Raw genomic sequence first — 15,229 nt, 5'->3', positions numbered from 1 at the left:
AATATTTTTTCTTTCTATTTAATTTTTGACAGTTTGATTAATATGTGTCTTGTTGTTTTTCTCCTTGGATTTATCCTGTATGGGGCCCTCTGCACTTCCTGGACTTGATTGACTATTTCCTTTCCCATGTTAGGGAAGTTTTCAACTATAATCTCTTCAAATATTTTCTCAGACACTTTGTTTCTCTCTTCTCCTTCTGGGACCCCTATAATTTGAGTGTTGCTGCGTTTTGTATTGTCCCAGATGTCTCTGAGACTGTCCTCAATTCTTTTCATTCTTTTTCTTTATTCTGCTCTGTGGTAGTTATTTCCACTATTTTATCTTCCAGTTCACTTATCCACTCTTCTGACTCTGTTATTCTGCTGATTGATTCCTTTTAGAGAATTTTAAATTTCATTTATTGTGTTGTTCATCATTTTTTGTTTGCTGTTTAGTTCTTCTATGTTCTTGTTAAACGTTTCTTGTATTTTCTGCATTCTATTTCCAAGATTTCCAAGATCTTTACTATCATTGCTCTGAATTCTTTTTCAGGTGGACTGCCTATTTCCTCTTCATTTGTTCGGTCTGGTGTGTTTTTACGTGGCTCCTTCATCCACTGCGTATTTCTCTATCTTCTCATTTTGCTAAGCTTACTGTGTTTGGGGTCTCCTCTTCACAGGCTGCAGCTTTGTAGTGCCCATTGTTTTTGGTGTCTGCCTCCAGTGAGTGAGGTTGGTTCAGTGGGTTGTATTGGCTTCCTGGTGGAGGGGACTATTGCCTGTGTTTTGGTGGTTCAGGCTGGGTCTTGTCTTTCTGGTGGGCAGGACCACATCCGGTGGTGTGTTTTGGGGTGTCTGTGACCTTATTATGATTTTAGGCATCCTCTCTGCTAATGGGTGGGGCTCTGTTCCTGTCTTGCTAGTTGTTTGGCATGGGGGCTCCAGCACTGGAGCTTTCTGGCCATTGGGTAGAGCTTGGTCTTAGCATTGAGAATGTGATCTCTGAGAGAGCTCTTGCCAATTGATATTACATGGGGCCGGAAGGTCTCTGGTTGTCTCATGTCCTGAACTCGGCTCTCCCACATCAGAGGCTCAGGCCTGACCCCTGGCCAGAACACAAAGATCCAGTCAGCCTCACGGTTAATGTTTTGGTTACACTTGTGATGCAGCATACAGGAAGGAGCACCTGGCAAATTGTTGCCACGGGTCTCAGCAGCCAGGATCCCGTCGGCAACATCAATGAATATGTTTTAAGTACAATGAAGGTCAATTGCTCTCTGTCAGAGAGAGGAGTTACAAATTTCGAAAGGGAGAAAATGGAAATGAACCCCATAAGATTGGACTGTAATTGGTGGTATCTATGTGAACTCACACTTTTCAATGTATATAACTAATGAAAAAAATAAATACAGATGTGAATGTGTATGTGAGGCTCTGTCCACTGAGAAGGCCTGGTTACAGTGACACCCTAATAATAATGAGCACACCCATTTCCCAGATCATAGCTTGTAAATTCCTTTCTCCACTACAAGGAACCAGAACTCTCTAGAGAAGTGACTGATTTCAGGGTGTGGGCAGGGAAAGTATAAGGCAATCTTGGAATATTTTGTTGTACCAGAAAGTAAAGAAGTGTTTAAAGAATGATAGCAACACATCAAAAGATAATGAAAACCACCTTGATAGGGCTCCACTGGCCAAGGCTGGGACAATTTGAGCCACAAAATAAATGAAAGTGATAGATTATAACCAATTGAATAAAATAAATGTTTTTGAGGCCATACTGATAAATAAATAAGAGAATAATAAATGAGGGGAAGAAAAAGCTTTTTTTTTTTGCAGTAGAATGCCAATTAATAAGTGTAGAAAAAATGATGGTGTTAGAAAATCATCACTTGGCAACTAGCATAGTGATAATTTGATCAAGAAATGTCAGTGGAGGCTAAAACTAATGGGTAAAAGCTTGATGAGGAACTGGATATTCACAGACCCGAAGGACCTCTCCACACATACTTTTTACTCACAGGGGAAAAACAGAAACTTTACAATGGAGAAACCTGGCAGACAAAACCTGAGTCAAAAGATCAAAGTTAACGTGACCAGTAATACAACACAGCAACATCACATGCCACATGTTAAGATGCAATGAGAAGAATCCAGCATCATATCTGTACTGTTCTTGCCCTAAATCTAATCATGAGGAAACTTCTGATAAACTTGAACTAAGGGACATTCCACAAATCAACTGGCCTATAATTTTCAAGTGTCAAGAACTGAAAAGTCAAGGGAACACTGAAGGACTACCTCAAATTGAAGATGACTAGAGTGATGGGGCACCTAAATGTGCTTTGTTTATCTGCGTGGATCTTTTTTTCTAGAAAGGACATGATTAGGACAATAGGCTACTGTATTGGAGTCTGTAGCAATGTTAATTTATGTTTGATGGTTGTATTGTGGTTAAGTAGGAGAATATCCTTATTTGTGTTCAGGGGTAATGGAGCATTAGGTAATCAAGTTACCCTTGAATAGTTCAGTAAAAAGATTATTTGTACTATTTTTGCAAAAATTATTTTTAAAATAAAAAATAAAGATATAAAAGTGGAAAAATAAAATGGTGCTACCTTCATTGGAAAATTAAGTCTCTTATGGTGTCATATTCAAAGACAATTAAATTCAGAATGTAACTTTTCATATGTCCTTAAAATCATTATTTGTATTCAAATGTCACTCTTCACTCTTATATAATTTTTGAGATATCAGTAGCTGAGAAGAAAGACCATGGGTAAATTAAACCAAGGACACATTAAATGAAAATACAAGATCATCAGTAATAAATCATGATGAAATCAGGTACCTTTGATATGATGCAATGAGACTAACACTTCCCCTCTCTAGTATTTTTCCTCCAAACCCATGACCTGTCTTACCATGAGAAAACATTAGAAAACACAAATTGAGGGACATTCTACAGAATGCCTGACCTGAATGCCCTTTGGAAACGTCAAGGTCATGAAAGACAAGGAAAGAATGAGAAACTGTCACAGATTGGAGACATGATCCCTAAATGTGTTGTGATGTCCTAGATAAGATCCTAGAACAAATAAAAGGACATTACTAGAAGAACTGGTGAAATCCAAGTAAAAATTGTAGTTTAGTTAGTAGTATTGTACTGATGATAAATAAATTTACCATGGTTATGTGAAATGTGAACATTGGGTAAGCTGAGTGCAGTGTATGTGGGAATTCTCTGTACTCCCTTTGCAACATTTCTGTAGGTCTAAAAGTATTTCAAGATAAAAGGTAAAAAATATGTATGTTCCAACCAGAAACAAAGTTATAGAAAATATTTCATTTTTGTTCTCTTAAAAATGCAAACAAAATACTGATTAGGCAAAAATACATGTGACCCTATTATTTTGACCCACAATGACAAGAAAGGTGTACAGACAGACCCAGTCTTTAACCAGAAATAACACAAACTTAGGCTTGTCTTATTTCTTAAAATCTAGAACAGATCATAAATATTTCTTGAACGCTGACCTCAGCTGTCCTTTCCTTCAGGGTTGAATGTGCAGAATTCTACCTCCCCTTCCATTGTTTTCTCTTCTTCTTCCTTTGGATCCCTTCTTCATCCGGCTGCTGCCTTTTGCATTCAAAACGGGCAGACCTGATTAACTCTGGGTTTTCATATTGTTTAGACTCATAAAACAGATAAACCAGCAAATATATCTCTTCCTAATTAATTTTTTGTTTTCCATAGCATAACTGTGAGGTATATTACCATTCTAGAAGATATTTTTCTTTTAAGAGTGAGAATAAGAAAGAAAAGTGTTAAAGGTGACTGAAAATTCCATCCTGCTTTGAATCTGCATTTCCTTGCTGGGTAGGTGTTGGCCCCATATTGAGGAGAAATTCTGTTAGGAGTGAAAGGAATTAGAATTGGGCCTTTATTTTCTAATATAAAAGCAACAGCAACAACAAAACAAATGTATACCCTAAATCAAGGAAAGCAAGCAGAACCAAAGAAACCAAATTAAAAAAGGCAAACAAAATAACAGAGCCAACTCTGGAAAGCTAAAGCCCAAGAATCCTGGAAGGACATCGGGAAGGATGTGGAAATGCAAGGCGGAGGTAGGGTGTTCTCAGTGAAGCTAGCTCACACACATGGCTAGGGTCAGGTAAAATCACTCTGTTTTTTTGCAGAGCAACTCAGAAATGTGTAACAAAACTGTTACCATGTTTGAACCTTTTGCCTCAATCATTCATATCTGTGAGAGTAGTCTAATTAAATACTAATTCAAAATATGGAAAAATAAATTCATTGCTGTATGATTTATAATTGTGAAAAAAATGGAGATAAATATTCATTAAGAAGAGAAGGACACAATAAATCTAATGGCTTATTAGGAAGACATGAAAGATGATAACTGTGAAGAAAATAACTAGAAACATGGGAAAGTGCCCTGTCCAGTATGGTTGCCACTAGCCTTTAAGCATTCAACATGGGGCTCATCCAAACTGAGATACGATACAGGAGTGAAATAGATATCAGATTTCGAAGACTTGGTCTGCAAAAAGAGTAACATACTTTAATAACAATTATAATAATTACTAAGAATTATAAACATAATTTATTAACAATTTTATATCATTTATATGTTGAGATGATAATATTTGAGATATATTGGGTTAAAATATGTCAGTAAAACCAATTTTACCCATTTTTTGGAAAATTTTAGCTTATATATGTTGCTTACATTATGTTGCTATTGAAAAATGCTGGTTTAAAGCCCCTGGAAGACAGGCTGTAATTCTTGGTTACATAAGCCACATGTCCAGAAGAGTACATGGCTCATAGTTTGTGCTCATTAAATTTTTGTTAACCACCTAATAAATGATGATTGTAATATTTATTTTCAAAAAGATACACAATTGCATGCACACTAAACTTACTACTATAAATTATTTATATGAAAAAAGACAGAAAAGTGATACACAAAATTGAAGAAGTTGGTTGTCTTGGGATGGTGTGATTATAGGCAACTTGTTCTATTTTTGAAACTTTCTATAGAATAATTTTCTTCCCATAATTTAAAGAATTTTCTTCTTAAGTTAAAGAATGAAGGCAGAAATTATTTTTTGTTTTCTTATTTGTTTTTATTGTGGGAAGAGAAAGACGTACACATGAACAAAACCTTCAAACACACCACTGGCTGATTCCAATGGCCTTTCTAATGTGAGGAAGGGTGTATCTCTTGTGGTGCATGGTGGGCAGGCGTGATGATTCTTGAGAGTTGCAGCTTGTTGTTGGCGCTGGGTAGTAATCTCTTTGACCCAGAGCAAGTAAGGAAGATTTTATTATCTCCAGCTTCTGAAAGGAGCTGCAGTTATTTCTGAAGGTCAGGTCAGGGAGCATCCTGAAGATGAGTAATAACAGTCCTCTGAGGGCTTTTGATCCTGGCAATGGTTTATAACCATGCAAAGCTGATAATAAAATAATTCCCAAATAAATAAACAGTGGGTACGTAAATGCCCTCAGAGATCAGTAAATCTGAGCTCATGAGCTGCCAGTGCAAGAAGCAGATTAAACTTTTTACTTGTAATGTCCTGATGCAGTAAGGAGGATGGTGGCGCCATTCATGGTTTTAGGGGAAAAAAAGAAAAAAGAAAAGAAAAGTGGCTCTCACACGACGGCTGAGTGAAGTTCCCAACCATTTAAAAAATTCTAGACTGTGACAGATTTCATTGATTCAACAGATATTTGTTGAGCCCCTACTATGTGCTATGAATGTTTTTCAAGGCTGAAGATACAGCAGTAAACAGTGCTTATAAAATTCCATACCTTTATATTCTTGTGGGATAAATGAAGGCAATAAACACATAATTTAATATGTATTATGTTAGATGGCTGTAAGTTCTAAGGAGAAAAACAAAGTGAGAAATTAGGGCAAGAGACAGTTGGAGAGGAGGCTGCAATTCTAGATTAGTGGCCAGGAAAGGCCTCCAAGGAGGTGGTATTTGAGTAAAGAAAGGCCTGAAGGAGGTTCAGAAATAAAACACATAGATTTTTTTGGTAGAAAAACATCTCAAGAAAGGAAAGAGCAATTGCAAGGACCCTGAAGTAACAAGAAGCTTACCTGGCATATTTGAGGAACATCAAAAAAAGTCAGTGAGGCTAAAATGAAGAGAAACCTAGGGAAAGTACTAGAAGGTGAAGTCAGAGCTGTGCTGGGGGATCAGACTGTGCAGTCTTCCAGGTCATGGTAAGGACTTTGGCTGTTACTCAGAGTGACTTGGGGAGACATTGTAGGATTCTGAGTGCACAAATGATATTTTGACTTACACCTACCAGAATCTGGCTTCAGAATAGTTAAGCAGGGAAATCAGCTTAGAGGCTTTTGAAGTAAGACAAAAATTATGGTGGCTTTATCTAGTGGTCATTCTGGCAAATATAGTGGTCACCTGCAAATATCTTTAAGGCATTTCTGATGGGTTTTGTTGACTTACTGGATATAGCATACAAAAGAAGTAGAGGAATTGGAGAACACCAGAATCACAACTAGATGCTGGATAATTATCGACGGGAAGACATTGGAACTCACCAAAAAAGATACCCCACATCCAAAGACAAAGGAGAAAACGCAATGAGAAGGTAGGAGGGGCGCAATCATGGTAAAATCAAATCCCATAACTGCTGGGTGGCTGACTCATGGACTGGAGAACACTTATACCACAGAAGTCCACCCACTGGACTGAAGGTTGTGAGCCCCACGTCAGGCTTCCCAACCTGGGGGTCTGGCAATGGGAGGAGGAATTCCTAGAGAATCAGACTTTGAAGCCTACTGGGATTTGATTGCAGGGCTTCGACAGAACTGGGGGAAACAGAGACTCCACTCTTGGAGGGCACAACAAAGTAGTGTGTGCATCGGAACCCAGGGGAAGGAGCAAGTGACCCCAGGGGAGACTGAACCAGAGCTACCTGCTAGTGTTGGAGGGTCTCCTGCAGAGGCAGGGGCTGGCTGTGGCTCACTGTGGGGACAAGGACATTGGCAGCAGAAGTTCTGGGAAGTATTCCTTAGTGTGAGCCCTCCCAGAGTCCACCATTAGCCCCACCAAAGGCCCAGGTAGGCTCCACTGTTGGGTTGCCTCAGGCCAAACAACCAACAGGGAGGGAACCCAGCCCCACCCATCAGCAGACAAGCAGATTAAAGTTTTACTGAGCTCTGCCCACCAGAGCAACTGTCAGCTCTACCCACCACCAATCCCTCCCATCAGGAAAGTTGCATAAGCCTCTTAGATAGCCTCATCCACCAGAGGGCAGACAGCAGAAGCAAGAAGAACTACAGTCCTGCAGCCTGTGGAACAAAAACCACATTCACAGAAAGATAGACAAGATGAAAAGGCAGAGGGCTATGTACCAGATGAAGGGAAAATATAAAACCCCAGAAAAACAATTAAATGAAGTGGAGATAGGCAACGTTCCAGAAAAAGATTCAGAATAATGAAAATGAAGATGATCCAGGACCTCAGAAAAAGAATGGAGACAAAGATCAAGAAGATGCAAGAAACGTTTAACAAAGACCTAGAAGAATTAAAGAACAAACAAACAGAGATGAACAATACAATAACTGAAATGAAAATTACACTAGAAGGAATCAATAGCAGAATAACTGAGGCAGAAGAACGGATAAGTGACCTGGAAAACAGAATGGTGGAATTCACTGCTGCGGAACAGAATAAAGAAAAAAAAAATGAAAAGAAATGAAGACAGCCCAAGAGACCTCTGGAACAACATTAAACACAACAACATTCGCATTATAGGGGTCCCAGAAGGAGAAGAGAGAGAGAAAGGACCCAAGAAAATATTTGAAGAGATTATAGTCGAAAACTTCCCTAACATGGGAAAGGAAATAGCCACCCAAGTCCAGGAAGCGCAGAGAGTCCCATACAGGATAAACCCAAAGAGAAACACGCCGAGACACATAGTAATCAAATTGCCAAAAATTAAAGACAAAAATGATTGAAAGCAGCAAGGGAAAAATGACAAATAACATACAAGGGAACTCCCATTAGGTTAACAGCTGACTTCTCAGCAGAAACTCTTCAAGCCAGAAGGGACTGGCATGATATACTTAAAGTGAAGAAAGGGAAGAACCTACAACCAAGATTACTCTACCCGGCAAGGATCCCATTCAGATTCGATGGAGAAATCAGAAGCTTTACGGACAAGCAAAAACTTAAGAGAATTCAGCACCACCAAACTAGCTCTACAACGAATGCTAAAGGAACTTCTCTAAGTGGGAAACACAAGAGAAGAAAAGGACCTACAAAAACAAACCCAAGGGAGCCAGAGGAAGATGGCGGAAGAGTAAGACGCGGAGATCACCTTCCTCCCCACAGATACATCAGAAATTCATCTACACGTGGAACAACTCCAACAGAACACCTACTGAACGCTGACAGAAGACCTCAGACCCCCCAAAAGGCAAGAAACTCCCCACATACCTGGGTAGGTCAAAAGAAAAAAAGAATAAACAGAGACAATAGGATATGGACGGGACCTGCACCAGTGGGAGGGAGCCGTGAAGGAGGGAAGGTTTCTACACACTACAAGCCCCTTCGAGGGCGGAGACTGCAGGTGGCGGAGGGGGAAAGCTTCGGAGTAGCGGAGGAGAGCACAGCAACAGGGGTGCGGAGGGCAAAGCAGAGAGATTTTGGCACAGAGGATCGGTGCCCTCAGGCACACACCAGCCCGAGAGGCTTGTCTGCTCGCCGCCGGGGCGGGCGGGGCTGGGAGCTGAGGCTCGGGTATCGGCTTTCAGTCGGAGCGCAGGGAGAGGACTGGGGCTGGCGGCAGGAAGAGAGCCTGAAGGGGTTAGTGCTAGCCCGGAGGGAGTCCGAGGAAAGGGTCTGGAGCTACCGGAGAGGCAAGAGACTTTTTTCCCTTTTGTTGCCTGGTGCGCGAGGAGAGGGCATTCCCCTCCCTCCCCTCTGCCTGAGTGAGCCAGAGCCCCCGAATCAGCGGCTCCTTTAAACCCGTCCTGCCTGAGCGAAGAACGGACGCCCTCCGGCGACCTATGCGGAGAGGCGGGGCCAGGTCCAAGGCTGAGACCGGGGAGTTGTGAGAGCAGAGACAGGGAAATCTCTCTGGGCAGCCTCGGAGGCAGTGGATTAAAGCTCCACGGTCCATTTGATGTGCCCTGCGTCTGTGGAGTGTATGAATGGACAGCGAATCATCCCAAATTGAGGAAGTGGACTTTGAGGACAAGATTTAAGACTTTCCCCCCTTTTTACAACGAATTATCCCAAATTAAGGAGGTGGACTTAGCAAGATTTCAGACTTCTCGCCCTTTTCCTCTTTTTACAACGAATTATCCCAAATCGAGGAGGTGGACTTGAAGAGCAAGATTTTTGATTTTTCCCCCTGCTCTCTTTTTGTGAATGTGTATGTGTAATCTTCTGTGTAAGATTCTCTCTGTATAGCTTTGCTTCCACCATATGTCCCAGGGTTCTATCGGTCTGTGTTTTTTTTTTCAATAATTACTTTTTAATTTTAATAACGCTACTATATTTCATACCTTATTCTATTTTACTTTACCTGCTCTTTCTTTTTTTCCTACCTTCCCTTCCTCCCTCCCTCCCTCCGCTCCTCCTTTCCTTCTTTCTTTTTCTTTCCTCCCTCCCTCCCTCCCACCCTTCTTCTTTCCACTTTCTTTTTCTTTCCTTCCTCCCTCCCTCCCTCCTGTCTTTCTTTCTTTCTTTCCTTCCTCCCTCCCTCCCTTCTTCCATTCACTCTTCCTTTTGCTTTCATTCCTCCCTCCCTCCCTCCTTTCTTTCCTTCTTTCTTTCCATCCTTCCTCCCTCCCCCCTCCTTTCTTTCTTTCGTCCTTCCTTCCTTCCTTTCTTCCCTTCTTCCTTTCTTTCCCTCTCTCTTTCTTTCTTCTACTAATTCTTTCTTTCTACTTTTTCTCACTGTTATTCTGAGCCGGGTCGATGAAAGGCTCTTGGTGCTGCAGCCAGGAGTCAGTGCAGTGCCTCTGAAGTGGGAGAGCCAACCTCAGGACACGGGTCCACAAGAGACGTCCCAGCTCCACATAATATCAAGCAGCGAAAATCTCCCAGGGATCTCCATCTCAACACCAGCACCCAGCTTCAGTCAACGACCAGCAAGCTACAGTGCTGGTCACCCTATGCCAAGCAACTAGCAAGGCAGGAACACAACCCCACCCATTAGCAGAGAGGCTACCTAAAAACATAATAAGGCTACAGGCACCCCAAAACACACCACCAGGCGTGGACCTGTCCACCAGAAAGACAAGATCGAGCCTCAACCACCAGAACACAGGCATTAGTCCCCCCCACCAGGAAGCCTACACAACCTACTGAAACAACCTTAGCCACGGGGGACAGATACCAAAAACAACGGGAACTACGAATCTGCAGCCTGCAAAAAGGAGACCCCAAACACAGTAACATAAGCAAAATGAGAAAGCAGAAAAACACACAGCAGGTGAAGGAGCAAGATAAAAACCTACCAGACCTAACAAATGAAGAGGTAATAGGCAGTCTACCTGAAAAAGAATTCAGAATAATGATAGTAAAGATGATCCAAAATCTTGGAAATAGGATAGACAAAATGCAAGAAACAGTTAACAAGGACCTAGAAGAACTAAAGATGAATCAAGCATCGATTAAAAACACAATAAATGAAATGAAAAATACTCTAGATGGGATCAATAGCAGAATAACTGAGGCAGAAGAACGGATAAGTGAGGTGGAAGATAAAATAGTGGAAATAACTGATGCAGAGCAAAATAAAGAAAAAAGAATGAAAAGAATAGAGGACAGTCTCAGAGACCTCTGGGACAACATTAAACGCACCAACATTCGAATTATAGGGGTTCCAGAAGAAGAAGAGAAAAAGAAAGGGACTGAGAAAATATTTGAAGAGATTATAGTTGAAAACTTCCCTAATATGGGAAAGGAAATAGTTAATCAAGTCCAGGAGGCACAGAGAGTCCCATACAGAATAAATCCAAGGAGAAATATGCCAAGACACATATTTTTTTTTTTTTTTTTTTTTTTTTTTTTTTTTTTTTTGCGGTAGGCGGGCCTCTCACTGTTGTGGCCTCTCCCCTTGCGGAGCACAGGCTCCGGAGCACAGGCTCAGTGGCCATGGCTCACGGGCCCAGCCGCTCCGCGGCATGTGGGATCTTCCCAGACCGGGGCACGAACCCGTGTCCCCTGCATCGGCAGGCGGACTCCCAACCACTGCGCCACCAGGGAAGCCCGCCAAGACACATATTAATCAAACTGTCAAAAATTAAACACAAAGAAATCATATTAAAAGCAGCAAGGGAAAAACAACAAATAACACACAAGGGAATCCCCATCAGGATAACAGCTGATCTCTCAGCAGAAACTCTACAAGCCAGAAGGGAGTGGCAGGACATAATTAAAGTGATGAAGGAGAAAAACCTGCAACCAAGACTACTCTACCCAGCAAGGATCTCATTCAGGTCTGATGGAGAAATTAAAACGTTTACAGACAAGCAAAAGCTGAGAGAGTTCAGCACCACCAAACCAGCTTTACAACAAACGCTAAAGGAACTTCTCTAGGCAAGAAACACAACAGAAGGAATATACCTACAATAATGAACCCAAAGCAATTAAGGAAATGGGAATAGAAACATACATATCGATAATTACCTTAAATGTAAATGGACTAAATGCTCCCACCAAAAGACACAGAGTGGCTGAATGGATACAAAAACAAGACCCATATATATGCTGTCTACAAGAGACCCACTTCAGACCTAGAGACACATACAGATTGAAAGTAAGGGGATGGAAAAAGATATTCCATGCAAATGGAAATCAAAAGAAAGCTGGAGTAGCAATTCTTATATCAGACAAAATAGACTTTAAAATAAAGACTATTAGAAGAGACCAAGAAGGACACTACATAACGATAAAGGGATCGATCCAAGAAGAAGATATAACAATTGTAAATATTTATGCACCCAACATAGGAGCACCTCAATACATAAGGCAAATACTAACAGCCATAAAAGGGGAAATCAACAGTAACACAATCATAGTAGGGGACTTTAACACCCCACTTTCTCCAATGGACAGATCATCCAAAATGAAAATAAATAAGGAAACACAAGCTTTAAATGATACATTAAACAAGATGGACTTAGTTGATATTTATAGGACATTCCATCCAAAAACAACAGAATACACATTTTTCTCAAGTGCTCATGGAACATTCTCCAGGATAGATCATATCTTGGGTCACAAATCAAGCCTTGGTAAATTTAAGAAAATTGAAATTGTATCAAGTATCTTTTCCGACCACAATGCTATGAGACTAGACATCAATTACAGGAAAAGATCTGTAAAAAATACAAACACATGGAGGCTAAACAATACACTACTCAATAACGAAGTGATCACTGAAGAAATCAAAGAGGAAATTAAAAAATACCTAGAAACAAATGACAATGGAGACACGACGACCCAAAACCTATGGGACGCAGCAAAAGCAGTTCTAAGGGGGAAGTTTATAGCAATACAATCCCACCTTAAGAAACAGGAAACATTTCGAGTAAACAACCTTACCCTGCACCTAAAGCAATTAGAGAAAGAAGAACAAAAAACCCCCAAAGTTAGCAGAAGGAAAGAAATCATAAAGATCAGATCAGAAATAAATGAAAAAGAAATGAAGGAAACAATAGCAAAGATCAACCAAACTAAAAGCTGGTTCTTTGAGAAGATAAACAAAATTGACAAACCATTAGCCAGACTCATCAAGAAAAGAGGGGAGAAGACTCAAATCAACAGAATTAGAAATGAAAAAGGAGAAGTAACAACTGATACTGCAGAAATACAAAAGATCATGAGAGATTACTACAAGCAACTCTATGCCAATAAAATGGACAACCTGGAAGAAATGGACAAATTCTTAGAAATGCACAACCTACCAAGACTGACACAGGAAGAAATAGAAAATATGAATAGACCAATCACAAGCACTGAAATTGAAACTGTGATTAAAAATCTTCCATCAAACAAAAGCCCAGGACCAGATGGCTTCACAGGCGAATTCTATCAAACATTTAGAGAAGAGCTAACACCCATCCTTCTCAAACTCTTCCAAACAATATCAGAGGAAGGAACACTCCCAAACTCATTCTACGAGGCCACCATCACCTTGATACCAAAACCAGGCAAGGATGTCACAAAGAAAGAAAACTACAGGCCAATATCACTGATGAACATAGATGCAAAAATCCTCAACAAAATACTAGCAAACAGAATCCAACAGCACATTAAAAGGATCATACACCATGATCAAGTGGGGTTTATTCCAGGAATGCAAGGATTCTTCAATATACGCAAATCAATCAATGTGATACACCATATTAACAAGTTGAAGGAGAAAAACCATATGATCATCTCAATAGATGCAGAGAAAGCTTTCGACAAAATTCAACACCCATTTATGATAAAAACCCTGCAGAAAGTAGGCATAGAGGGAACTTTCCTCAACATAATAAAGGCCATATATGACAAACCCACAGCCAACATTGTCCTCAATGGTGAAAAACTGAAACCATTTCCACTAAGATCAGGAACAAGACAAGGCTGCCCACTCTCACCACTCTTATTCAACCTAGTTTTGGAAGTTTTAGCCACAGCAATCAGAGAAGAAAAGGAAATAAAAGGAATCCAAATTGGAAAAGAAGAAGTAAAGCTGTCACTGTTTGCAGATGACATGATACTATACATAGAGAATCCTAAAGATGCTACCAGAAAACTACTAGAGCTAATCAATGAATTTGGTAAAGTAGCAGGATACAAAATTAATGCACAGAAATCTCTGGCATTCCTGTACACTAATGATGAAAAATCTGAAAATGAAATCAAGAAAACACTCCCATTTACCATTGCAACAAAAAGAATAAAATATCTAGGAATAAACCTACCTAAGGAGACAAAAGACCTTTATGCAGAAAATTATAAGACACTGATGAAAGAAATTAAAGAGGATACAAATAGATGGAGAGATATACCATGCTCCTGGATTGGAAGAATCAATATTGTGAAAATGACTCTACTACCCAAAGCAATCTACAGATTCAATGCAATCCCTATCAAACTACCACTGGCATTTTTCACAGAACTAGAACAAAAAATTTCAAAATTTGTTTGGAAAAGCAAAAGACCCCGAATAGCCAAAGCAATCTTAAGAACGAAAAATGGAGCTGGAGGAATCAGGCTCCCTGACTTCAGACTATACTACAAAGCTACAGTAATTAAGACACTGTGGTACTGGCATAAAAACAAAAAGATAGATCAGTGGATCAGGATAGAGAGCCCAGAGATAAACCCACGCACATATGGCCAACTTATCTTTGATAAAGGAGGCAGGAATGTACAGTGGAGAAAGGACAGCCTCTTCAATAAGTGGTGCTGGGAAAACTGGACAGGGGCATGTAAAAGTATGAGATTAGATCATTCCCTAACACCATACACAAAAATAAGCTCAAAATGGATTAAAGACCTAAATGTAAGGCCAGAAACTATCAAACTCTTAGAGGAAAACATAGGTAGAACACTCTATGACATAAATCACAGCAAGATCCTTTTGGACCCACCTCCTAGAGAAATGGAACTAAAAACAAAGATAAACAAATGGGACCTAATGAAACTTCAAAGCTTTTGCACAGCAAAGGAAACCATAAACAAGACCAAAAGACAACCCTCAGAATGGGAGAAAATATTTGCAAATGAAGCAACTGACAAAGGATTAATCTCCAAAATTTATAAACAGCTCATGCAGCTCAATAGCAAAAAAACAAACAACCCAATCCAAAAATGGGCAGAAGACTTAAATAGGCATTTCTCCAAAGAAGATATACAGACTGCCAACAAACACATGAAAGAATGCTCAACATCATTAATCATTAGAGAAATGCAAATCAAAACTACAATGAGATATCACCTCACACCAGTCAGAATGGCCATCATCAAGAAATCTACAAACAATAAATGCTGGAGAGGGTGTGGAGAAAAGGGAACACTCTTGCACTGCTGGTGGGAATGTGAATTGGTACAGCCACTATGGAGAACAGTATGGAGGTTCCTTAAAAAACTAAAAATAGAACTACCATATGACCCAGCAATCCCACTACTAGGCATATACCCTGAGAAGACCATAATCCAAAAAGAGACATGTACCAAAA

This window comes from Hyperoodon ampullatus (genome assembly GCF_949752795.1).
Source record: "Hyperoodon ampullatus genome assembly, chromosome: 10".
Classification (NCBI taxonomy): domain Eukaryota; kingdom Metazoa; phylum Chordata; class Mammalia; order Artiodactyla; family Ziphiidae; genus Hyperoodon; species Hyperoodon ampullatus.
Note: the sequence above shows the minus strand (reverse complement) of the source record.